Here is a 23,522-nt window from a genome sequence, read left to right as displayed (position 1 = left end):
CCATTGAGACCAGGGTCTCATTTTTAAGGGATCCCTGATCACAGTAATAAAACAATCAAATACAATGTGAAGCAAAACAGCAATCAATACAATGTGAAGCAAAACAGCAATCAATACAATGTGAAGCAAAACAGCAATCAATACAATGTGAAAAAAAGTATAATAATACAGGACAACTCAAAATGTAAGAAAAACAGTTACATTCCTCAGCTACTAGGTCCTCAATCATCACTTTAAATTGCCCGAACAGCACCAGAAGGTGAGGTGCATTAAAACTAAAAGGGGATTTACCTAATTTGGCGAAGACCCAAGGAACCTCAAGAGTTAACCAACCCTGTGAACAGGATGCAGTATCAAAAGGTTGGCTGGTCGTCATTAAAGTCCCGTAGATCACGTCACTATTCCCTTTTTGTTGTCAAAGCTTTACTACATTTACTACATTTTGTTACGTTACAACCTTATTCTAAAATGTATGAAATATTTTTTTTCATCAGCACTCTACACACAATACCCCATAATGACAAAGCTAAAACAGGTTTTTAGAAATGTTTGCAAATTTATTAAAAATAAAAACCAGAAATACCTTATTTACAGAATAATTCAGACCCTTCGCTAAGAGACTCGAAATTGAGCGTCCTGTTTCCATTGATCATCCTTGAGATGTTTCCACAACTTGATTGGTGTCCACCTGTGATAAATTCAGTCGATTTGGACATGATTTGGAAAGGCACATACCTGTCTATATAAGGTCACACAGTTGACCGTTGTCAGAGTAAAATGACAGAATCCGATGGTCACTCTGATAGAGCTCTAGAGTTCCTCTGTGAAGATGGGAGAACCTTCCAGAATGACAACCATCTTTGCAGCACTCCACCAATCCAGCCTTTATGGTAGAGTGGCCAGACAGAAACCACTACTCAGTAAAAGGCACATGACAGCCCGCTTGGAGTTTGCCAAAAGCATCTAAAGACTCTCAGACCATGAGAAACAAGATTCTCTGGTCTGATGAAACCAAGATTGAACTCTTTGGCCTGAATGCTGAGCGTCACATCTGGAGGAAACCTGGAACCATCCCTATGGTGAAGCATGGTGGCGGCAGCATCATGCTGTGGGGATGTTTTTCAGCGGCAGGGACTGGGAGACTAGTCAGGATCGAGACAAAGATGAACAGAGCAAAGTACAGAGAGATCCTTGATAAAAACCTGCTCCAGAGCGCTCAGGACCTCAGACTGGGGCGAATTTTCACCTTCCAACAGGACAACGACCCTAAGCACACAGCCAAGACAAAGCAGGAGTGGCTTTGGGACAAGTCTCTGAATGTCCTTGAGTGGCTCAGCCAGAGCCCAGACTTGAACCTGATCTCTGGAGAGATCTGAAAATAGCTGTGCACCAAAACTCCCAATCCAACCTGAGAGAGCTTGACAGGATCTGCAGAGAGGAATGGGATAAACTCCCCAAATTCAGGTGTGCCAAGCTTGTAGCGTTATACCCAAGAAGACTCGAGGCTGTAATTGCTGCCAAAGGTGCTTCAACAAAGTATTGAGTAAAGGATCTGAATACTTATGTAAATGTTATATTTCAGTTTTATATTTGTATAAATTTGCAAAAATGTATAAATACCTGTTTTTGCTTTGTCATTATGGGGTATCATGTGTAGCTTGATGAGGGAAAAAACGATTTAATCTATTTTAGAATTAGGCTGTTGCGTAACAAAATGTGGACGAAGTCAAGGGGTCTGAATACTTTCCAAATGCACTGTACACACACACAAAGTGTATGTCCAACTCAGAGGTCAATTTAATTTCTCCCCCAACCCCCTCAATCTGGTTCAGGAACACACACTGTCCCACATCCAGTCTTCCCATGGTTCAGTGTGGATTCCTGAGAACTTGACCAGTCATTAGGGGAGTTATGACAGGCATGCAAAGATAGGAAGTGGTAATTTTGGTGACTCAGCTAAGGCATGAGCGATTGTGTTCTGCTAGCTGCTCACTCTGTTTTTGCTCTCTCTGACTCATCTGGATATCTGTAATCTTCTTGGGTGGGGATGCTGTTTGAGTGGGTCATTCAGCTATGTGTGTGGGCAGGGAACCGGTCTCACTCATTGTGATGAAACTGACCCATTTCAGATGGATGGAGTCTGTCTGTTGTTCTTTGTGTTCAGAGGGTCTGGGTTCTTAAGAGGACCAGGAGGGAGTGAGTGAATGGTAAGCATATGCTGGGTCATCCATGTTCGAGTGCCGTTTGTGTTGTCAATTTCTTTAGTGTTTGACGATGTTCCTACTATTAGGTTAAATGATATAGAGATCAGATGGATGACCGCAGGCGTATTAATACTTCAAATGATTGACATAATGATTTCTGTCTGCGTAGTAATATATGCTGCCTGCCAAACTTAACCACAAATTGTATTCATTTGGCAGACCAACATGGCATAATGCATTAATTGCAGCTGACTTTCAATTGAGAATTCAGTTTTTCTCTTAGTCATTTTTTTAATGTAGGCTACAGGACTCAAATTTTTGTAAGTTGCACATTACTCTACATTTAAAAAGTTCACTACTTTCACATAATTTCATTTCTAAACTACGTTATGTGCGCTTCTTGTAAATGTGTAGTCAGCATAATGTACTGTATGCACAATGAATCTCTAATTGGCATATTCAAAGTAGAAGTGGAATGAATTTTATTTAACACTTGACAAGATCACCTAAATGTGTCCAAAGACAATATATGGTTCCCTTTCTACTCAATCAGTTTTTTTATCATCAAGAACACGTCCAAACATGGACAATCTTTAAACAGATGCATCTCATTGGTTGTTTGCTAGATTAATTAACCAAATGTTTTCTGTAAGGCATAGTATAACAAAAGCCCCTGTAATGTACAGTACACATATCATTTATAATGGAAAAACTAGTAGTGTTGTGTAATGAAGTGTATAATAAAAGAGTCACACTGTCTAACCCAAATCAGATGTTTAAGCTTTTAGTTGAAGTGGGAAGGAATTTGGAGTGAGGTGTTTTCTGTGATATATGGGTCTCTATGGGTTACAGAATCCCCCATGCTCATTCTGGTTCTGCTTCTACTGCACCCATTTACTGTAAATGGAGTGTCTGTTGTGTTGTGGGCGTCTGTTAAGTGCTGGTAGTTTTGGTATTATTACCAGGGTGCAGACCAAGACCAGTGTAGCGTGGGTAGTTGCGCGTGGGAGGCTATGACTGAGATTACTCAGCATTCTGTTACTGGGCAGAAAAAGGGAGGCCTCCATGACATCTGCTACCTAAATTGTATAATTTGTATGTATCAGATAAATGCTGCACAAAATGTACATATTGTATTGGCACTGTGCCTCTTATATACTGTATCTTCCTCTCTTATATCTTATTTCTAGTGTTTATTTTTGATTTTTGATTAGTTATAATATTTTGATAATGAAAACTGCACTGCTGGGTAGGGCTTGCAAGTCAAGCATTTCACTGTACTCGTGCATGTGACAAATAAAACTTGTTTGGATAGAATGGAGTTGAGTAGTTTTAGCAATAAGGATTGGTCTTGAAATGTAAGCATGTAGGCTTGTCTATTTCTGGAGATTAGATTTCAAATGGCATAAGTATTGATACTGAAGGTTAAATACAGTATTTTTTTAGCAACCTTAGCAGATGTAAAAGGTCTCTGTGTAATGTGCATGTTAACATGACTTAAAATCTTTCTTCATACGGCGCAGAACTTGCAGTTATCACATTGTGTGGGTTGTGTTTACAATTTTAATCTTCTTTCAGAGTGGGAGGTTTATGATTCCCTGTATAGATGATGTCAAATAGAAAATGTATAAATGTCAAGTTAATGTCACTGATGTATGTATATGAGTAGTAGTAGCGTAGTGTCAGCGTCCTGAGTGAAATTGAAGTCGTCATGAGTTCTGGTCAGAACTCAATGATTAATACCTAAACAATGAGTAACGATGACCTTTTCATTACATCAGATGTGTGTATCTAGTAAGACACAGCAGATTTCTTCAAAGAATACAGGCCTAATGTGTGTGTGAGGCTTTCAGTGTGTGTCAAGTGATTCAATAGGAATGATTGTGGTTGAGCTCTTACAGAAAAACCACATGATTTCATGTGGAAAATCACATGATTTCACATGAAATTTCATGTGAAATCATGTGAAAACCTGTGATCACATGTGAAGTTCCAAAACCACGTTTTCACATGTAGTTAAATGTTATCACGTTGCTTTACATGTTGTAACCTGTTATCACATTAACTTCACATAAGATCACATGTGATCACATGAAAACATGTGTTTTTGTAACACTTCACATGTAAAATTCATGTGTTTTTTCCATAATGGTAGTTTAAGCCCTCTGGCTTTGATTCAAAAGAAACACAAAACCTTTTTTTCCCTACAGTTTGGAAATATAGATTTACCAGTAGTTAAACTACTCAAATATTTAGTTGTATGTGTCACATTTGAATAACTGTTTTGGACTCAGCAGTTTTTAAACTACAGTATGCTTGCAATATGGACTATGGGATTCAATTGTTTTCACAGTGGTACTATATTTACTATATGTATGAGGTGTGTGTGTGTGTGTGTGTGTTTTGTGTAAGTGAGTCTATCATTGTCTCTTACTACAGGAGATGGTGAGATGGCTTTTCAACAGTCTGATGGCCTGGAGATAGAAGCTGTACTGTCTTTGTCTGCTAGATGGTAGCAGAGTGAACAGACCATGACTTGGGTGGCTGAGGTCCTTGATGATCATCTTGGCCTTCCTTTGACATCGAGTGCTGTCCTACAGGGCAGGCAGCATGCACCCTGGCACCACTCTGCCAGAGCTCTAACCTCCTCCTGTCAGGAAAGGTGGAGGTGATACAGTGGCTTGCGAAAGTATTCACCCCCCTTGGCATTTTTTCTATTTTGTTGCCTTACAACCTGGAATTAAAATATATTTTTTGGGGGGTGTATCATTTGATTTACACAACATGCCTACCACTTTAAAGATGCTAAATATTTTTTATTGTGAAACAAACAAGAAATAAGGCAAAAAAAATCCAAACTTGAGCGTGCATAACTATTCACCCCCCCACCCAAAGTCAATACTTTGTAGAGACACCTTTGGCAGCAATTACAGCTGCAAGTCTCTTGGGGTATGTCTCTATAAGCTTGGCACATCTAGCCACTGGGATTTTTGCCCATTCTTCAAGGCAAAACTGCTCCAGCTCCTTCAAGTTGGATGGGTTCCGCTGGTGTACAGCAATATTTACGTCATACCACAGATTCTCAATTGGATTGAGGTCTGGGCTTTTACTAGGCCATTCCAAGACATTTAAATATTTCCCCTTAAACCATTCGAGTGTTGCTTTAGCAGTATGCTTAGGGTCATTGTCCTGCTGGAAGGTGAACCTCCGTCCCAGTCTCAAATCTCTGGAAGACTGAAACAGGTTTCCCCTCAAGAATGTCCCTGTATTTAGCGCCATCCATCATTCCTGACCAGTTTCCCAGTCCCTGCCGATGGAAAAACATCCCCACAGCATGATGCTGCCACCACCATGCTTCACTGTGGGGATGGTATTCTCGGGGTGATGATAGGTGTTGGGTTTGCGCCAGAAATAGCATTTTCCTTGATGGCCAAAAAGCTTAATTTTAGTCTCATCTGACCAGAGTACCTTCTTCCATGTGTTTGGAGAGTCTCCCACATGCCTTTTGGCGAAGACCAAACGTGTTTGCTTATTTTTTTTAAGCAATGGCTTTTTTCAGGCCACTCTTCTGTAAAACATAGCTATGTGGAGTGTACGGCTTGAAGTGGTCCTATGGACAGATACTCCAATCTCCGCTGTGGAGCTTTGTAGCTCCTTCAGGGTTATCTTTGGTCTCTTTGTTGCCTCTAGGATTAATGCCCTCCTTGCCTGGTCTGTGAGTTTTGATGGGCGGCCCTCTCTTGGCAGGTTTGTTGCGGTGCTATATTCTTTCCATTTTTTAATAATGGATTTAATGGTGCTCCGTGGGATGTTCAAAGTTTCTGATATTTTTTTATAACCCAACCCTGATGCTCCTTGGTCTTCATGGTGCAGCTTGTTTGGTGGTGCCCGTTGCTTAGTGGTGTTGCAGACTCTGGGGCCTTTCAGAACAGGTGTATATATACTGAGATCATGTGGCACTTAGATTGCACACAGGTGGACTTTATTTAACTAATTATGTGACTTCTGAAAGTAATTGGTTGCACCAGATCTTATTTAGGGGCTTCATAGCAAAGGGGGTGAATACATATGCACACACCACTTTAAAAAACATATTTTTTTATTGAAACAAGTTATTTTTTCAGTTTCACTTCACCAATTTAAACTATTTTGTGTATGTCCATTACATTAAATTACAGGTTGTAATGCAACAAAATAGGAAAAATGCCAAGGTGGATGAATACTTTTGCAAGGCACTGTATGGGCCTTGACTAGCCTCTAAAAGCACTTCATGATGACAGAGGTGAGTGCTACGGGGCGGTAGTAATTTAGTTCAGTTACCTTAGCTACCTGTGTAGTTAGATTTGTGTTGACTGCTTGTTGAGGCACGGTTGACAGTTTTATAGATAGAGAAGCATCATCATCATCATCATCTCTCTCTCTCTCTCTCTCTCTCTCTCTCTCTCTCTCTCTCTCTCTCTCTGACAGATAATGTATCATGGGTGGGAATAGGAGATTGGTGCAGGGATTATGTGGGTTTTTTGGAAACTGAAACAGTGTGTTGCTAATAATTTGATTCACAGTAATAGTGACATTTGGTACATGAAAGTGTGGTTGTGCTTCAATATAATGGCATACTGCAGTTGCCTACAGCTTTAACTAGTTACATCAAACAGTGTAATGATGATATATATATTGTAATGAATGTTCTTCTCTTACTTTGTAAGCAACATGACACATGAGAGATACTTCTCAGAAATAAGGGGTGTCTTTGTCCTTCCAGAACTGATTGGCAGGTTATAGCCAGTAGATGGCGTTACAGTCCCAGGAAAGCCTCTGAGCTCACTTACTGCAATGAAAAGGGCAATTGGACATTTTATAACACCTCATTCTACTTTTTTCGTTTCAACATGGACTTGTAATGCAACGATAACCGAGTAAAATATATTATTTCATATATGAGTAACGTTTATATTGGTATGTATATATCACATTAGAATAGGCCTATATTGAGTGTAGTGCAATAAAGCAGTGGTTCTAGAACACAGTTTACTCATATACCTGCTGTTCATTCCGCATTGCGGTTTATACAGTCTCTACATATACATACATTATTAGCCTGCAATATCTGTAGTGTTATTTTTGACGAAACCACAGGCACATGTGGAAACAACATTGATTCAACCAGTGTGTGGGGAAATTCTATTTTCATGGCACTTCGATACCGAAGTGACATTTTCGTAGCAGGTTAGGAGTCTGAAGTTTAGGTTAGGAAAATAGTTAGTTTAGCGAAAATGCTATCCTAACCTGCTACGAAAATCACTGTATCGAAGTGCGGCGAAAAGAGTGTGTCCCACATTGTGTGCGCAGTGAGTTACTTTCGTAAATTGCTCACTCAGAAAACGCCAAGTCATCTTCTTCAGAATGTTTTGCTGAAGTGATTTCAGATAACAATAAGAATGGTAGATATGATATAAATCATATTACAGTCTCATACTAATGTTCTATAATTGTGTCAGTCTATTTAATTTGGTTATTGCGATAACAATAGCCTACACCACATCTTATTTCAACGTTTTGAAATTGAGAATAGATTTGGAAATTATTGATGGATCTTATTCAACTAAGCTATTCAAATATCTTGCTTAACAATGTTGGCCTAATTGTAAAGAATCGCATAACCGAAAATTAAACGTAATGTTTGATGAATTAATCGAAATGTGCGTTTTTGTTTTGAGAAAACAGGTTGATATTCACAGTAGCCTAAACCTAGTGAATGGGCCAAAGGCTATTGTATTAGTTAAAAAACTTTGAGAGCAAAATGTATAATAGAAAACTATACAAGGCAAGCTACCAATAATTATTGCTTATCAAATCAAATCATATTTGTCACATGCGCTGAATAAAAGTGTAAACTAACGTGAAATGCTTGCTCACCAGCACTTCCCAACCATGCAGAGTTAAAAAATAGTTACACACGAGGAATATAATACACAATAATGAAGCGATAAGGGCTACAGAGAGCACCAGTACCAGATCAATGTGCAGGGAGGGGTACCAGGTATTTAAGGTAGATGAACATGAAGACAGGGTAAAGTATGTTATGAATTTATGCAAGCCCTTTTTATTTGGTAAAAAAGTAAAACTTAATATAAGCCTAGTTGCAAATAACCTACTAGTGTAGATGCAATCCTGGTTAGGCCTATATATCAACTCAGAAAATAACTGTTATTTTTTGTTTTGATTAGGCTATTTGCATCCATAACATCAGTTGCGCAGGTGTAGACACAAACACTGAAACTATGAGTTTGTTTATTTATAGGCCTACTGCTTTCTGAACCAACAAATCGATCAAATGTCACAAACAGTGCTGAGACTGATAAGAAGTTGATAAGAGTAGACCTTACCTGACATTTAGCTAACTTGGTGGAGGTTTGGATATGACTATTTGGTGCAAATGTATGCAGCTTGCAGCACTGTCGGGAGAGGTAGCCTTGAGGTCAATATGAAACACCTACAGTATCTATTTGTTTTTGAAACATTCATACATATTTTACTGGTGAATATAAATCAAATAGAAAGATTTTTAAAATGATCATCGTGATAATGAAATACTGATTTAGAAGAGCACATTATTTCCCTGTAAGCAAACGTCAATATCAAAGATTGAATGAAGCAATGAAATACAAATGAGATGCAGATTTATTCTGTAATAGGCCCATTTTAACACTTGTAAACCATGACAAGGGTTCATTTAAAAAGTAGAACATGACAAAAATGGGTTAATATTTTGTGGCTACGATAACCAGGCCTGATTTGGGAAAACTCAATGACATGGTCTCTCTCAGATCTATAGTCACTGATACCATAAATGTGTGTTAAAGGATGTGTGTTAAATGTCACATAAATTGAACTTGTTGCCTTCAGTAAAAAAAAGTCTTATATTGGTCTCTAGAGTTCCTGAGAATTGTACACAGCTAGAAGCCTATTTTGTCAAAGGAAAGTTGTGACTGGCCCTTTCTGAGTCAAACACCTCCACAGTCTGTGGTTATGGCAATTCATGATGCTCATCCTTTAAGTCTTTTTCACTTTCAGTCACTGGAAAAAAAAATATCAGAAAGTCGTCATAACTTTAAAGAACTGTATCCGCAAGATAGGACCTACTGCTTTATAAATCAAGTAATACCTTTTGATTTCATGCCACACTCTCCCTATCTCCAACCAAGCAAAACGGTTCCCTTCTGCATGAAGAAAGTACAAGGGGTTTGGTAAATATACACAAATTATTTCAGTCTATGGATTCTGTCATTTGTAGTAATTATGAGGTTTGCTATTTTCATGAGAACCTTTTGGCATTGAACAGTTACATCCTTGATTAGGCATTGTGTCTCTCTTTGTGGACAACACGTGTGTGTGTGTGTGTGTGTGTGTGTGTGTGTGTGTGTGTGTGTGTGTGTGTGTGTGTGTGTGTGTGTGTGTGTGTGTGTGTGTGTGTGTGTGTGTGTGTGTGTGTGTGTGTGGGCGCTCGCTCATTGAGCTCTGACCATCATCCAGTACCTGACAGTAGTGTTTTGACATGTGCCTTACCTGTACTGATTGTTTTGGCATTGATTGTCAGAACAAGCTGAGTTAGTGTGAGCGTGCAGTGTAGAGAGACTGTGGGATCCCAGTAATAGACAGCAGAGCTTTAGAAAGAGCTGTGTCTAACTAGAAGATCACTTCATCGAATTCACTTTGTGGAAATCGGTCTTCATGACAAAGGAGACGTTAAGAAAACATGACAACAGAGGCACTGAGCATTTAGGTTGAAATAATACAAGGTAGCATAACATGATTCATCTATTTGGGATGTGTCTATCCCATTGTCCTACATCCCAGCATCTATTTGTCTATGTGGTGTTATAATCTTCAAGCATTATTATGGTCACTTTTATGTAGATGTCCGTAATAACTATTTCACACATCATAAAGATGCACATGACGTAGCTCGGCTAGATTTGCAGTAGGTTTATAGGAACAAAGTATATATTTTTTGTTGACACAATTAAGGTAAAATGTGTGTAACATAAAGTCATCTTATTAGCCTTGCTGTCTGTTTTTTGTTGCTGTTGATAGAGTCACATTGTAATATTGTCCTTGGGTACTGTATCTGACAGATAAACTGTGACAGTCAGCAAGTGAAAATAAGGGGATGACACAGCTGGTGATTGAAGCAGATTGCATCTATGAAACTCTAGCCTCTGAAAAAGGTATTGTAGGCCTACGATATACGAACCTGAGACAGAGTGAAACTTCAGTGGACTTCCATGACGTAACAATTTCAATGCTGTTTGACTGTGCAATTGTTGTCCCCTGAAAAAGCAAATTGAGCCAGGGTCCGGTTTTGAAGACTATGTCATAGACGTTTGAGATGTGACATACCCTTCATACTCACTGTTACAAAACATGCCCGTGTATAGAGTAGGCTTACGTGGCCTTGAGGAAACACAACAAAACTCACATTATAAAAGCGAACAAGATTTTGAGGCTCAATAGTGGGTCATTCATGTTCTTCAGAACAAAATATTCGTTTTAATTAAAGACATAATCAGATAAGTGAGGGTTGATTTTATCCACACAGACAAAGGTCATGTGCTGTAATGTACTAAAATACAATAACCTCTCCAAACTATACCATTACTTCGCTAATGTTTTTAAAATGTCAGCGTTGACCTTGCTAATTAGTATGTCTGATGTTCATTTGAGTTGGAGTGCATTATCTAGAGGCTTATGCATTATTGCCGTGGCATTTAAAAAGAGAACTGAGGAGAGATATGAATGTGACCCCTGACCTTTCAAGGTCATGTTAGTCAAGTCAAACGTTATACACATGGCTATGAATTTGCATGTTGATAGCAATTATACATCTCTAGTACAGTGTAATATAAACATACAAATTACAGTTAATGCATTTCAGGTTAAAAGAACGAATACACAAAGGTCAGAGCTGTCTAGACAGTCCAGATATAGTCCAGGCAGACATTTCAGAGATGATTGTTTATAACACCCTAAAGCTGGACTTGCTCAAACAGGTTTCAGAGTTAGGCAGTCTTCAGTGTGTATATATATGTACCATATCATAATACTGCATTAAACATGGAATCTGATGTGTATCAATTTACTAATAATACAGGACAATGTGAATAAAGCAACAAAACTTAGAACCATCAGTATGACATTGTGTTTGTGTGAGACAATGTGTAAGACTCCCACAAAGAGGGGAGATTTGAGCACTGAGCAGTGAGTCAAGGTGCGCGTGGGCTTGTTTTGAATGCACAGATGGCACCAACCAAACACATAGGATGTTGAAATGTCACCCAGAAATACCAAATCCTCCACAAAATATCTGTCTGAGCTTTTTCTGAAAACCACAAGCCTTTCTCAGTTTTGTTTTCAGGCGTAATTTGTTTAACCTGGAAGTTGGTTTGTTTTTGTTCATGTAAAAGTTAAATTCACATTCTTGGAACTACCTGGAAGTTGGTTATATTGTTCATGTAACAGTAAAATTCACATTATTGGAACTACTGCCTGGTATCTTGCTTGTTCTTTTGTAAAACTTAATTTGATCAAATTAGGTGCTCCAGTTTCACTGTATTTTGGTACACAAATGGTATGAGAGGAATTATGTTACAATTATATGGTCTATCACTAACAACAAGAGAATACAGTTGATGATATGTAACAAATTAATGATTGTCCTCTATAGACATTTACCTGTAGAATTTCAGGACATTTTCGTGTAGGATCTTAATTTGATCACCCTGTTGCAGGAGAATGTTCCTGCAATGCAGGAAATCTAAAACTTGTAGTTTGAGGTCTAAAAAGGTTTTGAAGTTTGTAATTTCCCCTTTAAAATGTCATTTGATTTTCCCTTACAAAAAATGTATCAACCCCTACAAAAATATCCATTAATTATAATCCACATAATAATTCACATTTCCTGATAACAAAGAGGGAGCCTATAATGTGTGTGTGTGTGTGTGTGTGTGTGTGTGTGTGTGTGTGTGTGTGTGTGTGTGTGTGTGTGTGTGTGTGTGTGTGTGTGTGTGTGTGTGTGTGTGTGTGTGTGTGTGTGTGTGTGTGTGTGTGTGTGTGAAGACTCCCACCTGTGGTTGTGAGTGACATTCGGGTTGCTCCTAGCTAGACTGTGGGAGGCCGGCAGACTCTTAACGGCTTTCACACGGGCACAAAATGTCTGCTGCACATGATGAACACACCTCAGTCCATCTGATGTGGAGTCTGTTACTCTACAGTGTTCAGAAATTGGAAGATTAATTCACTGATGGCCAGAAATGTCAGATTTTTATGTAAAGAAAATGCTACATGTTTATAGCAAATACATGTATATATATACATCCTTTATGAGCTTGTACGACTTACCCCATCATTTATAAACAAGCAATGCAAAACAAAATATGTTACTTTCTCATGGACTTTCAGTCCTTGAATCCATAGCTTTGGCAGTGTCAAGTTGTTGAAATTGCATATTGTGCTTCCACGGTGTCACGGTTTTCACCTGTGGGCAACTGCATTTTATTTTCAGGTTACAGTCAGACTATTATGTTCAGTCATTTATACATTTTAGGTACATATCAGATTAATGTGCTTTCAGATGGAGGAAGGAGCTGTCTTTTGTTTACATCCCAATGGTGGCTATAGTTGTCCTTCTGAAAAGTAATCTGTGGTAAATCTACTCTGATTCTTTTCTTATTTGTGTGAGTTTCAGTATTGATCGTTGAGGTTCGTTATTACGTAGGAATGATTGGTCTTTGTCTCCAGTGCCCAATGTCAACCTTCTCCAAGATCGTTTTTAAATTGAAACCAGTTTAAAGAGCCCTAAATTTAACTTCAGTCTATTTAGCTTTCATCATTTTACAGATCATGGTAATGTCATGCTTCACAATTCAGCTTAAAATGGGTGGTGCTGTTTTGAGAACATTGCTGTCTTTCCTCCATTTGTTGTCTCAGCCTCTCTCTTCTGTGGGAATTCCATATGGTACAATAACTCTGTTAAGTGTCATGTTTTAAAGCTGTAAGTGTATCATAATTCAGCGGTCCTTTCTCTCTCTTTATCTCTCTCTCTCTTTCTCTGTCTGTGACAAATAAAAAGGTGGGAAAATACTCGGCAAGTCTGCCCACGGCTCTGAAATCCTCTCAGTTTAACCACGGAACGCATCAAAGAAATGCTCTCAAAACCTCTTCTGTGTGATCTGACTAATTTTGATAGTGAAAATGCACAGTAAACCCTATATTTAGTATTTTTACAATACAAGCATGCTGTCATGTTTGCTGTTAAATAAAGAAATGGGTCAAATGATCTGTTTACTGTAAGAGTTGTTTATTTGATTTGGAAACAAATTCAACCTTAACAAACCCAGTACAAATTGTTGACCTAAATCATTGCTTTTTTTAATGTATATTTCTTCATGAATAATAGCTAATTGTATTCTATGAAAAACTGAAGTGTTTGTTATTTTTGTTTAAGGCCTTAAAGTTTTTGTTAGGCCTTAACTTTGAGTATTTATTAATAAGTCAAAAGTTGACAAGATCAGCATTCATTAAGAAATTGTGTAATAAACTGTAGTAGCTCATTAATATTGTAACCTATTTGTGTTAGACTTGTTTTTATATAAATACATCCAGAAGTCATTCTGAAACTATGATGGCTGGGGTGATAATATTACAGGCGCTCAGGGGAAATTTGCCTCATGAAATGTTCTTTCACAACCCACTCAGTTTCGATAGGAAAAATCGTTAACCTTTTCAGCAACAACAAATGCCTATCAAAAAAACAAGTGAAACATATTTTAAGGCTCTATTTATTTTTTATCATAGACACAGACTACTGGTGGAAATGATTGGTTCACAAAAGAATGCATGGTAATCTAAAGTATACATCTACCATCCAAAAGGAGACATAGTTCATCACAAATTAGTTTAAGGCAATTGTTGTACATTTCCAATATTTTTTTCCTTGCTTTAGCCGGTATTTAAGTTTGATGAAGTTTAAACAGTTTGTGTATTTCCTGTATCACGTTGGTACAGTGTGTTGAAGTGTGTTATTGTTATCATGTAGAATACTGTATGTGTTGGTTTCCTGTAATATTTAGATGACTCCACGGTATAATTTAATTGTAGGTAGTTATAGTTTTCTGGATTAGTTTAAAGTATACTTAGTTGTAGAATCTGGACTCCCTGCTTTCATGACCATAAAGAAGGCACATTACACATTTAGTTGTAAGTGTTTTTGTTGTTGTTATTGTCATGAGTAAAGTGTATATACAGTATCCTGTATTATTGTGATGGCTGTCAGTTTAGTGTACAGTATAATGTTAGTGAGTGGCAGATATTTCCACAGTGTGTTTGTTTTAAAGCTTAGTCCTGTCACTCGTTTCACCTGTCCAGGCCTCTTTATCTCAGATTTACATTAGTCGGAGTGTGTGATTATTTCTGTGTGAGAAATACTTCTTAAACTCCTGTTACCCCAACTGTAATATTTTGCAATTTAAATCAGAAATATGTATTATTTGCATAGCTATAACCTCTTCATTAAGCTTGCTGCTGTATATCTTAACTGCTGTCCTGTATATCTTAACTGCTGTCCTGTATATCTTAACTGCTGTCCTGTATATCTTAACTGCTGTCCTGTATATCTTAACTGCTGTCCTGTATATCTTAACTGCTGTCCTGTATATCTTAACTGCTGTCCTGTATATCTTAACTGCTGTCCTGTATATCTTAACTGCTGTCCTGTGTATCTTAACTGCTGTCCTGTATATCTTAACTGCTGTCCTGTGTGTGGTAATTTGTTTCTCTTCAAATGGACACTGGTAATTTGTATCTTTTTTATATGGTTTTGATGGGGATATGACATCTAAGTCTCATATTGGAAATCCTTGTAAAACATGGGCCTGATGTAATATGCCCTAAATAATAGACAGACACAGGGCACCATGGTTAATCAATGTGTGTGTATATGTTAGGACTTGCTATATGCTGTCTTTCAAAGGAAAGGTATGTTCAAAATGGAAACATTACAGGATTTGGACTTGTTCTTTAGCTGTTCTGAACCAATGCAGATATTAGCATCTCACTTCCTGTTTGAAGCTGTTTTGTTTACATTGATGGTGCAATTTTTAAATGGCTTAGGCATACAACTTATTCAAAAAATGTATTGGTTTGTTTTGTTGTTTTTCCTTGTTCTCTTTTTGAGTATACTACAAACCCACAAATAATACAGTGTGACTGTTAATTAATAGAATCTGACCACAACCCAGGAACCTAGCGTATATGTTTTTCTTTGTCAGTTGAAGCAGAATTAAATGTGTGTTTGCTCCTAGTCTGTGTGTGTTTACACACATACACCTACACTTAGATGACAGTCTACCGGAATTGCTTTGTAAAAACAAATACTATTTTCTATATAGGTATTGTATCTCTGTCACTAGATTATCTTCATTCTGACATGTATTTGATTAATGCCCATGCAATGGCTTTTCTCTGACACACTCCCAACTGACAATCTCCTAGACTGCCTTAGCCATGTAATTTACACCTCAAATTCAGCTCCACAAAGTTATTGACCTTCAGTGAATCACTTTTGTGTCTGACTAATTCCAATAGCACTTTGCGTTCAGTAAATACAGACATAGAGCTAATTTGAGTTTCTGTCCTCTCGTTTCAGTGTCTGTTTACAACGTGTGTTGGAGAAAAGAAGAGGAGAAGATCGGAGAGAAGTATAGTGGCGGAACGGTCACTCTCTCCTGCAGGGCATGTAGGGTAAAGTAACTACACCTGTTAATGATGAACGGAGAGCTGAAACCTCAAAGAGAAATGTTCAGATCAGTGTGTGATTAAAAAATGCCTGCAAGTTTAGTCAACCTCCTGCCTGCCCCCGCAAAGCCACTCTGAGTTTGCCTGCCGCATGTGTGAGTCGTTCAGACAACGTACAGGAGACATTTACTAATCACCCCGCAAACCATCCCAACCACATAATGGATGGAAGCATGTCTGGGTTTTTCCCCTCTTTCTGTTTGAGATTAATTCACTTAAGTGGAGCTTATCCATTAAGTAGCCATGGATGATCAATAGCTGTCATCCATAGCAGAGTGAACAAAGTACTGGCTGCCATGATCTCTTAGCCTGGGTGCTGGTGTCAATGCTGTGCTCCTATACGTTGTCTCACTCACCACATCTGTCTGTTAGGCTAAATAACAAGACAGAGAGAGAGTGTACGCTTCAAAGATGGGACAGGGACCTTGTTATACTGTAGAGTGAATCTGCTATATGTGTTCTGTTTTGGAAACAGGGTCACAACATTTCCTAGTCAATGTACTGTGACTGCATTCAAAGCCATAAAATGGTCATTGGGCAGAAATCGGCCTGAGAAAATGTGCATTTCAGGCAGTATAACACTGCTGTTAGACTGGTTGTTTTTCATTGCTTATTATGACAAGCGTGTGTGAGTGCATGCAAATCACTTTTTTTGTGGTGCATCTTTTCTGGAAGCTTAACTGGTGGTTCTTAGAACAATTTAAATAATGCACACTTTTTTGTTGTAATGGGGGATGCTTTAGATAAAAACACTGTGTTTTTGATGAAGAGAGGGAGCGTGCAAAGTGTGGTTTGCTTTTATTGTTGTGGGTGGGTTTCTCTTCATTTGATCAAAGATTGCGAAACAAAAGATGAGTGAATCACCGAAAACCTTTTTTTTACCATCTGCTCTCTTTCTCTGTCTCTCTCTCTCTCTCTCTCTCCCTTCGCTGGTCTTTCGTACAACAACGTGTGTTTAGAAATTGGATCAATTGTGTGGTATAGTAATTATTTATTTAGATAATATCTGATAATGTATTTTTAAGGTTATTCATATTTTCTATTATATATGAATATGTTCCTCTAGTAGATTTTTCTGAAGTTTCACATTTTATTAGTCGTATGTATGGGATATATATAATATACGTCGTCCAACTAAATGCTCACTTGCAGGTTCCTTCTGGACAATGCAACAACAATAAGAAATAATAAAAGATAAGAATACGAACATAAAGTTAATGGCTCAATAGAATAGAATAAACATTTTAGCATCAGTATAATACAGGAAGGCACAATTTATAATCCAATATTTATACATGTTTTGGTGAAAGGGGGATTGGGGTGCAAGTGTTTAAATTGTGCAGTATTTAGCAATAATAATACGAGTCTGGTAGCAGCAGACTCGTATTATTTGTGATGTGTGTGTAGTATGAATTTATATTTGTGTGTGTGTGTGTGTGTGTGTGTGTGTGTACCAGTCAAAAGTTTGGACACACCTCATTCAAGGGTTTTTCTTTATTTTTACTATTTTTTACATTGCAGAATAATAGTGAAGACATCAACACTATGAAATAACACAGATGGAATCATGTAGAAACCAAAAAAGTGTTAACCAATAAAAATATATTTTAGATTTTAGATTCTTCAAAGTAGCCAACCATTGCCTTGATGGCAGCTTTGCACACTCTTGACATTCTGGTGAAGACGGCTCAGTACATCACTGGGACCGAGCTTCCACCCATCCAGGACATCTTCTCAAAACGGTGCCTGAGGAAGGCCAGCAGTATCATCAAGGACCCCACACACCACAGCCATAAGCTGTTCACTCCCTTACCGTCGGGCAGACAGTATCGGAGCATGAGGTCTGATACCAACAGGCTCAAAGATAGTTTCTATATACAAGCCATCAGACTGCTGAGCACTTGAACTGGACTGACCACCTGCACTGACTCTCTGCACCTTAGCACACATGACACTTTTGCGCCCTCTTGACAAAAGTGGTGGTGTTGTTGGTCCATGACAATACCCTGATGTGGACGCCGAGGAACTTAAAACTGCTGACTCTCTCTACTGCAGTCCCATTGATGTGGATTGGGGCATGTTCCCTCCTCTGCTTTATGAAGTCAACAATCAACTCCTTTGTTTAGCTGACATTGAGGGAGAAGTTGTTGTCCTGGCACCACAATGGCAGTTAATTTACCTCCTCCCTATAGGCTGACTTGTCGTTGTTGGTTATCAGGCCTACAACTGTGGTGTCGTCAACAAACTTCATGATGGAGTTGGTGTCGTGCAAAGCCACGCAGTCGTGGGTGACAGGGAGTACAGTAGAGGGTTGAGGACACAACCCAGGGGGGCCCCTGTGTTAAAGCCTTCCGCATGTTTTGGTTCAGCTGGCGCCTAGCTGGACATAGGTGCACCGAGCGAGTATGCTTGCATATTCCCTTAAAAGACATTCACCTGAATACACCAGTATACACTTCTTCAAAATAGTCAAAATTAAGATAACTGAAACAATCGGTCATTAATTTCTTAGTTATGCAATTTTACAATTAACTAATTTCACAAGTGAAACATTTTGCATGAAAACAATTTGCCTCTCTTTGAATTACAACAAACACTTAATTGAAGAATCGATACTGTTGACCAATCATCGACGAAGGGGTGTAGACTTCGGCTACTGACTTTGGCTTGCCTCGAATTTTGTTTGTGTGCCCAAACAACTGGAAAAACCCTTGCCGAAGACCAAACCTAAAAAAATCTTCACAAAATGTCATCAGAATATATGCACAAACTGTTCCGAGCTGTTTCAGAATCATGGGAAGCATGCAGACGCCTTAATAATCCGTGTGGAGGACGTTTGGAGGTGTTGTTGAAAGGGGGTTTTCTATGAAAGGCAGCAGTTCTAATGACTTAATTCAGTGCAGAAAATCTTGTCGTCACCTTCGATCCTGAACCAGTTAATACAGTGTGAAAAGTAGGTTTCTAACATGCTAAATTATGAGATGCATTGTATCAAGCAGGACGACAAAGCTCTCTAGTCGTTAATCAATCTTTGTGATATAGTGTCTGTACAATAAATAATTCATGACACTTTCTCTGTCCTGAGGAATGTGGTCATGATGAATGACTGCCCTTGTTGTGGAAAATGTCTCTGACATCCATTTTAAAGTATACAAATCCCTCTTTCCATGGCAGGATGATAAACAGCACACTGAAAACACGTTTAAAACTCAAAATCTCTGATCTAATTTTTGCAGTGCATAGCGACACATTGTGTTATAAATGGAGGTTTTTAATTTATTGTTGACTTTTTAAGACCTCTTTAATCATAACGTCCACCTGCGATGTGTTTAGGTGCCCTGATAAATGTGTCTTGTGTAGGAGAGCCTATCGTCAGTTGGGGTTACGTGGCAGTGAATGGAACTACTTTCTGTCTATGACACACACTAAGTAATGCTGCTATTTGTCACTTTGGGCCAGCCATTTTAAGCGTGTCTATGTTGGACTTGACATTATTATTGTGTGCTGCAGCATCTTTCTGGATGCTTAGTAATGAACACAGGACACAGCAACACGAATGCTAATGTATTTCTGTGTAAGATTAGCGCAGTAAGGAATAGATCACGAGTGGCAAAACTGCTCGTCTAAAATGTATAGCAGTTGTGTATTTCCCTCAAACTTGAAGGGACGGTTTCACGGACATAGATAAGCCTGTGTCTTAACTAAATCGCTCTTCAATCCAGACCACTGAAATGTGGTTGCATGAACATGATTTAAATACACTCCTACTCACAGTCCTCAATCTACTAGATTAGGGGGGAAAAATCCAATCTATGACTGTGAAACAAACCCAAAATGTCGTAGGTCTCTGAGCAGAGTGTGGTGGCCCACCAGTGTTTGTGGCACAGTGAATAGCCATCTCAGGTTTCATCCTCATAGACAGGGCCTTCCTGCCAACAACCTCTCTGCTTTTTATCTGTTTAGTCACGGTCAACCCTCACGGTCCAGTTAAAACCAGAGCACCCAACCACAGCTCCTCTGACCAGTGTTTCAAACAAAGTCAAAGTACATTTTAAACCAACAGGAGCTTCTCTTTGGGATGGAAATCCAGGTGTTTTCTTTTTACTTGAAATCATAGCTTGAATTCCCCTGTATTCCCTTTGTAAACATTTTCCCATACAGTGAGAAGAAAACTGGCATTAAATCAAAATACAAACCCAATTGCCATGGAAAGGATGTATTGTTCAGCAATAGAATTATTTTATTTGAAAAGATAAATAAGAAATGTAGATTAAGCTTCAAGCTTGTTTTTATATTTTATGAAAGGTTGTGCTTTCCATCTAATCTGAGGTTTTACTCAGGTCTCTGTTTACACGCGTTTACAATGCTTGACTGAGGATGTGGGTTTTCAGACAACTTTCTGTCCATAGCTAATAAGAGCATGGTGATAGTAGGTGGTGCTTGAGAGTAACACCCTGTGGTGGATGAGCAAGTCAGAAGCAGTAACGGATCATGAAAATACGACACATAAACTTGGATTTTTGTTTTCAATGGTGTAATGCAAATAATATTGTTTAGAATCTACGAGAATTAAATACATTATTTTCTGCTAAATGTAAGGATTGATTTAGTTATATAAATATTGTTGTTTGGTAATAACAATAGAAGTAGAGAGTGGGACATAAGTACCAACTTGAGTGAAGCTAGATCAAAACATGTTACACATGAATAATAACACGTCATATTATTGCGTCATATAAACACCACAAAGCCTTTTTATAGGATAATGATATCAAAGGTTTGATTTTCTGTTTACAGTATTTATCTGCCCCTGGATACAATGTGTCTATCGTCTATTTATTTGCCCTTATTTCTCTCTTCCACTTTAGATTGAGATGGATGAGACAGAGGTGAGATGAACTACCCTGTTTGAAATGATCTTGTGAGGACACTGAGACAGAAGCAAGACTTCTTAGTTAGATCCCACCGGCTCAGCCTGTCTCATACTGTACCTTGGCAGGTGGGAATGCAATCATTTCGTTTGAACTATAGTATGTATTACTGTGTGTACATTTCACTTTTCAGGCATTATAAAAAAGATCATATCTGGGTATCACAAGGATATGATATCATTAATTGACAAGTGCATTTTGGTTTAGAAAAATATTTGATTGAAAGGATCCACCCAGAGGACCTCAAAGCATTGAAATCAAATACTTAAATTCTATATTTTTTAAACACTTTTTTTTAATGTATTCCCTGGTTTAGTGTACTATTGCCTTTATCCTATATGTAATATGATGGACTGTATATATCCCTTCCATACACAGACCAAAATACCAAATATGTACCATGCCAGCTTTTTCATAGATCTGAAAGGGTGTAAAAAACATGGTCAATTAAAATCCACCTAAAGACCTAGTCATGGGGCGGCAGGTAGCCTAGTGGTTAGAGCGTTGGGCCAGGAACCGAAAGGTTGCTAGATCGAATCCCCGAGCTGACAAGGTAAAAATCTGTCGTTCTGCCACTGAACAAGGCAGTTAACCCACTGTTCCTAGGCCGTCATTGTAAATAGGAATTTGTTCTTAACTGACTTGCTTAGTTAAATAAGACAGACCCTGTAACCGAAATACAGGTATTGGGTATGTGTGAATGGTTCCCTGCTTTTTTGTAAGTCAATTCATCAACACTTCTATTGTTTAACACCTCCCTAATTTGAAATGCAAACAGCAGTGGTTTAAAAAATGTGTATAATACAGTGGAGGCTGCTGAGGGGAGGACAGCTCATAATAATGGCTGGAAGGGAGCGAATGGAATGGCATCAAACACATAGAAACCACGTGTTTGATGTATTTGACACCATTCCACTAATTCCACTTCTGCTATTACCACAAGCTTGTCCTCCCCAATTAAGGTGCCACCAACCTCCTGTGGTATAATAGCGGTATACCTGCAAATAAGTGATAAATAAGGGGCTGTTTGAAAGGGGGTCATATAAACATTGCCTTATATTTTTTACAGGTTGGTGTTTTTTTTGTTATTTCCTGTGTGATCGTGTCATGTGGCTCTTCATAACTTGTCCTTTCCTGACACTCAGGGGACCCTGTCAATTAGCTGTATTCTGTTTATATTTCCTCCCGTTAGAACACCTGGCAAACAATTACTCTACTGTTAAAGCAGGAGGGAGTTTTTGGACAAAGCACCTCATAGCTCCCAAGTGATGACATGGATCTGTTAAATGGCTCTAAAGCGGTTTTTGTGTTAAAAAAGAGAGCCTCTTTGCAGACTTTTGTCTTTGAAAGGCATTGCCTGAGGCTCAACTACTACGAGGCTGCCTGTTAATGACTTGTCAAGAGAGGGAGGGGAACAGCTGGAGACAGGAGATCATGCTAAGCTCTGCTGGGTTTTCCTCATTGAAGTTGTGATTCCTCGGTTGTTGAGGGCGATTTGTTGAAATCCTTGATGTCTCAAAATGGTTCTGTACCTTTAACATAACAACAATAAATTCTTTGAAACTAAGAACGTTGTCTGACTTGAGTTTTTTGTTTTATATGGACAAATATAAATGTTTTAAATAATTGGAAGAAGCAAAAATTCCCCCTCAAGTGCCAAAAGGGCAAAAACATTTTTCTCATGAATAGTGTCTAAAGGCTAACGTCTTCTGTAGTTGACAGGGAATCACTCTTGACTTTGAGCTCAGTTCTGAAGTCCTTTGAAATGAGAATTATGAATTAGATAGAGTGTTAAAAGTGAATCTGACAGTGGTAGACAAGAGTAGTTGAGGTCATGGACAGGGGTTCCCCAGGGGGTGAGATTGGGTCATGACCAAGGTTGTGACTGGGTGAGGTAGGGACAGCCACAGCTGGCTCTAGTATAATGCGGGGTAAGCAGTTATCTATCTATCCCAGGCTATAAATGGGTTATCTCCAGTACAGCAGAGTAGAGTGTCTTATCGGGCACCTGGTAATGCCCGACTCCTATACAGTTTGTCTATGATATGACGCTGAAGACAGCCTTATACAATAGACTCATCTATCACCAGGTATAACTGATGTTTTATAGCCCAAGTTAATTCTTATTAGGACTGTTTTATGGCTAATTTGTGTCATGGCATGTTTCAATGTTTATGGCCAAAGTCCAGAATTGAAGCAAAACTGGTTTATCGGGTAAGGCAATACAACATCACGTAGGATTTTGGGTGTTGTCATTGGTCAGGCCTCAGAATATTAATCAATCAGTGAACTTTTAGACAGAACATACCCTGGACACACCTGGCTCCACATAACGTCACAGAGGGTAATGAACAAGCACAATTGCCCAATAAAATACTGTGTGGTTGCCTTATTCAGTACGTGTTCATTTTGATTCAATTGAGATGCTTCTATACAGCTTTTTAAACTAATGTTTCTCATGTTTCTTGAATATGGTATTAGATTATTAGTGTTGCCGTATAATAGGGGATTCAAGAGAATTTGCGACTGTATTTTG

General features: G+C 38.5%; 1 long non-coding RNA gene across 1 annotated transcript in view; it reads left to right on the top strand.

Moving 5' to 3' along the window:
• The window catches only part of LOC106608135 (uncharacterized), a 39,399-nt gene extending 16,846 nt beyond the window's left edge, over window positions 1–22,553 (top strand). Inside the window, exons 2-3 of the long non-coding RNA XR_001329393.2 lie at window positions 15,907–16,001; window positions 20,924–22,553. This is a non-coding gene — a long non-coding RNA (uncharacterized lncRNA). The remainder of the gene's footprint in view (window positions 1–15,906; window positions 16,002–20,923) is intronic.
• The last annotated feature ends 969 nt before the right edge of the window (window positions 22,554–23,522 follow it).

This window comes from Salmo salar, chromosome ssa01 (assembly GCF_905237065.1).
Source record: "Salmo salar chromosome ssa01, Ssal_v3.1, whole genome shotgun sequence".
In the NCBI taxonomy this organism is placed as follows: domain Eukaryota; kingdom Metazoa; phylum Chordata; class Actinopteri; order Salmoniformes; family Salmonidae; genus Salmo; species Salmo salar.
The sequence above is the reverse complement of the archived record's forward strand: the minus strand, read 5'-3'. Positions and strand labels throughout refer to the sequence as shown.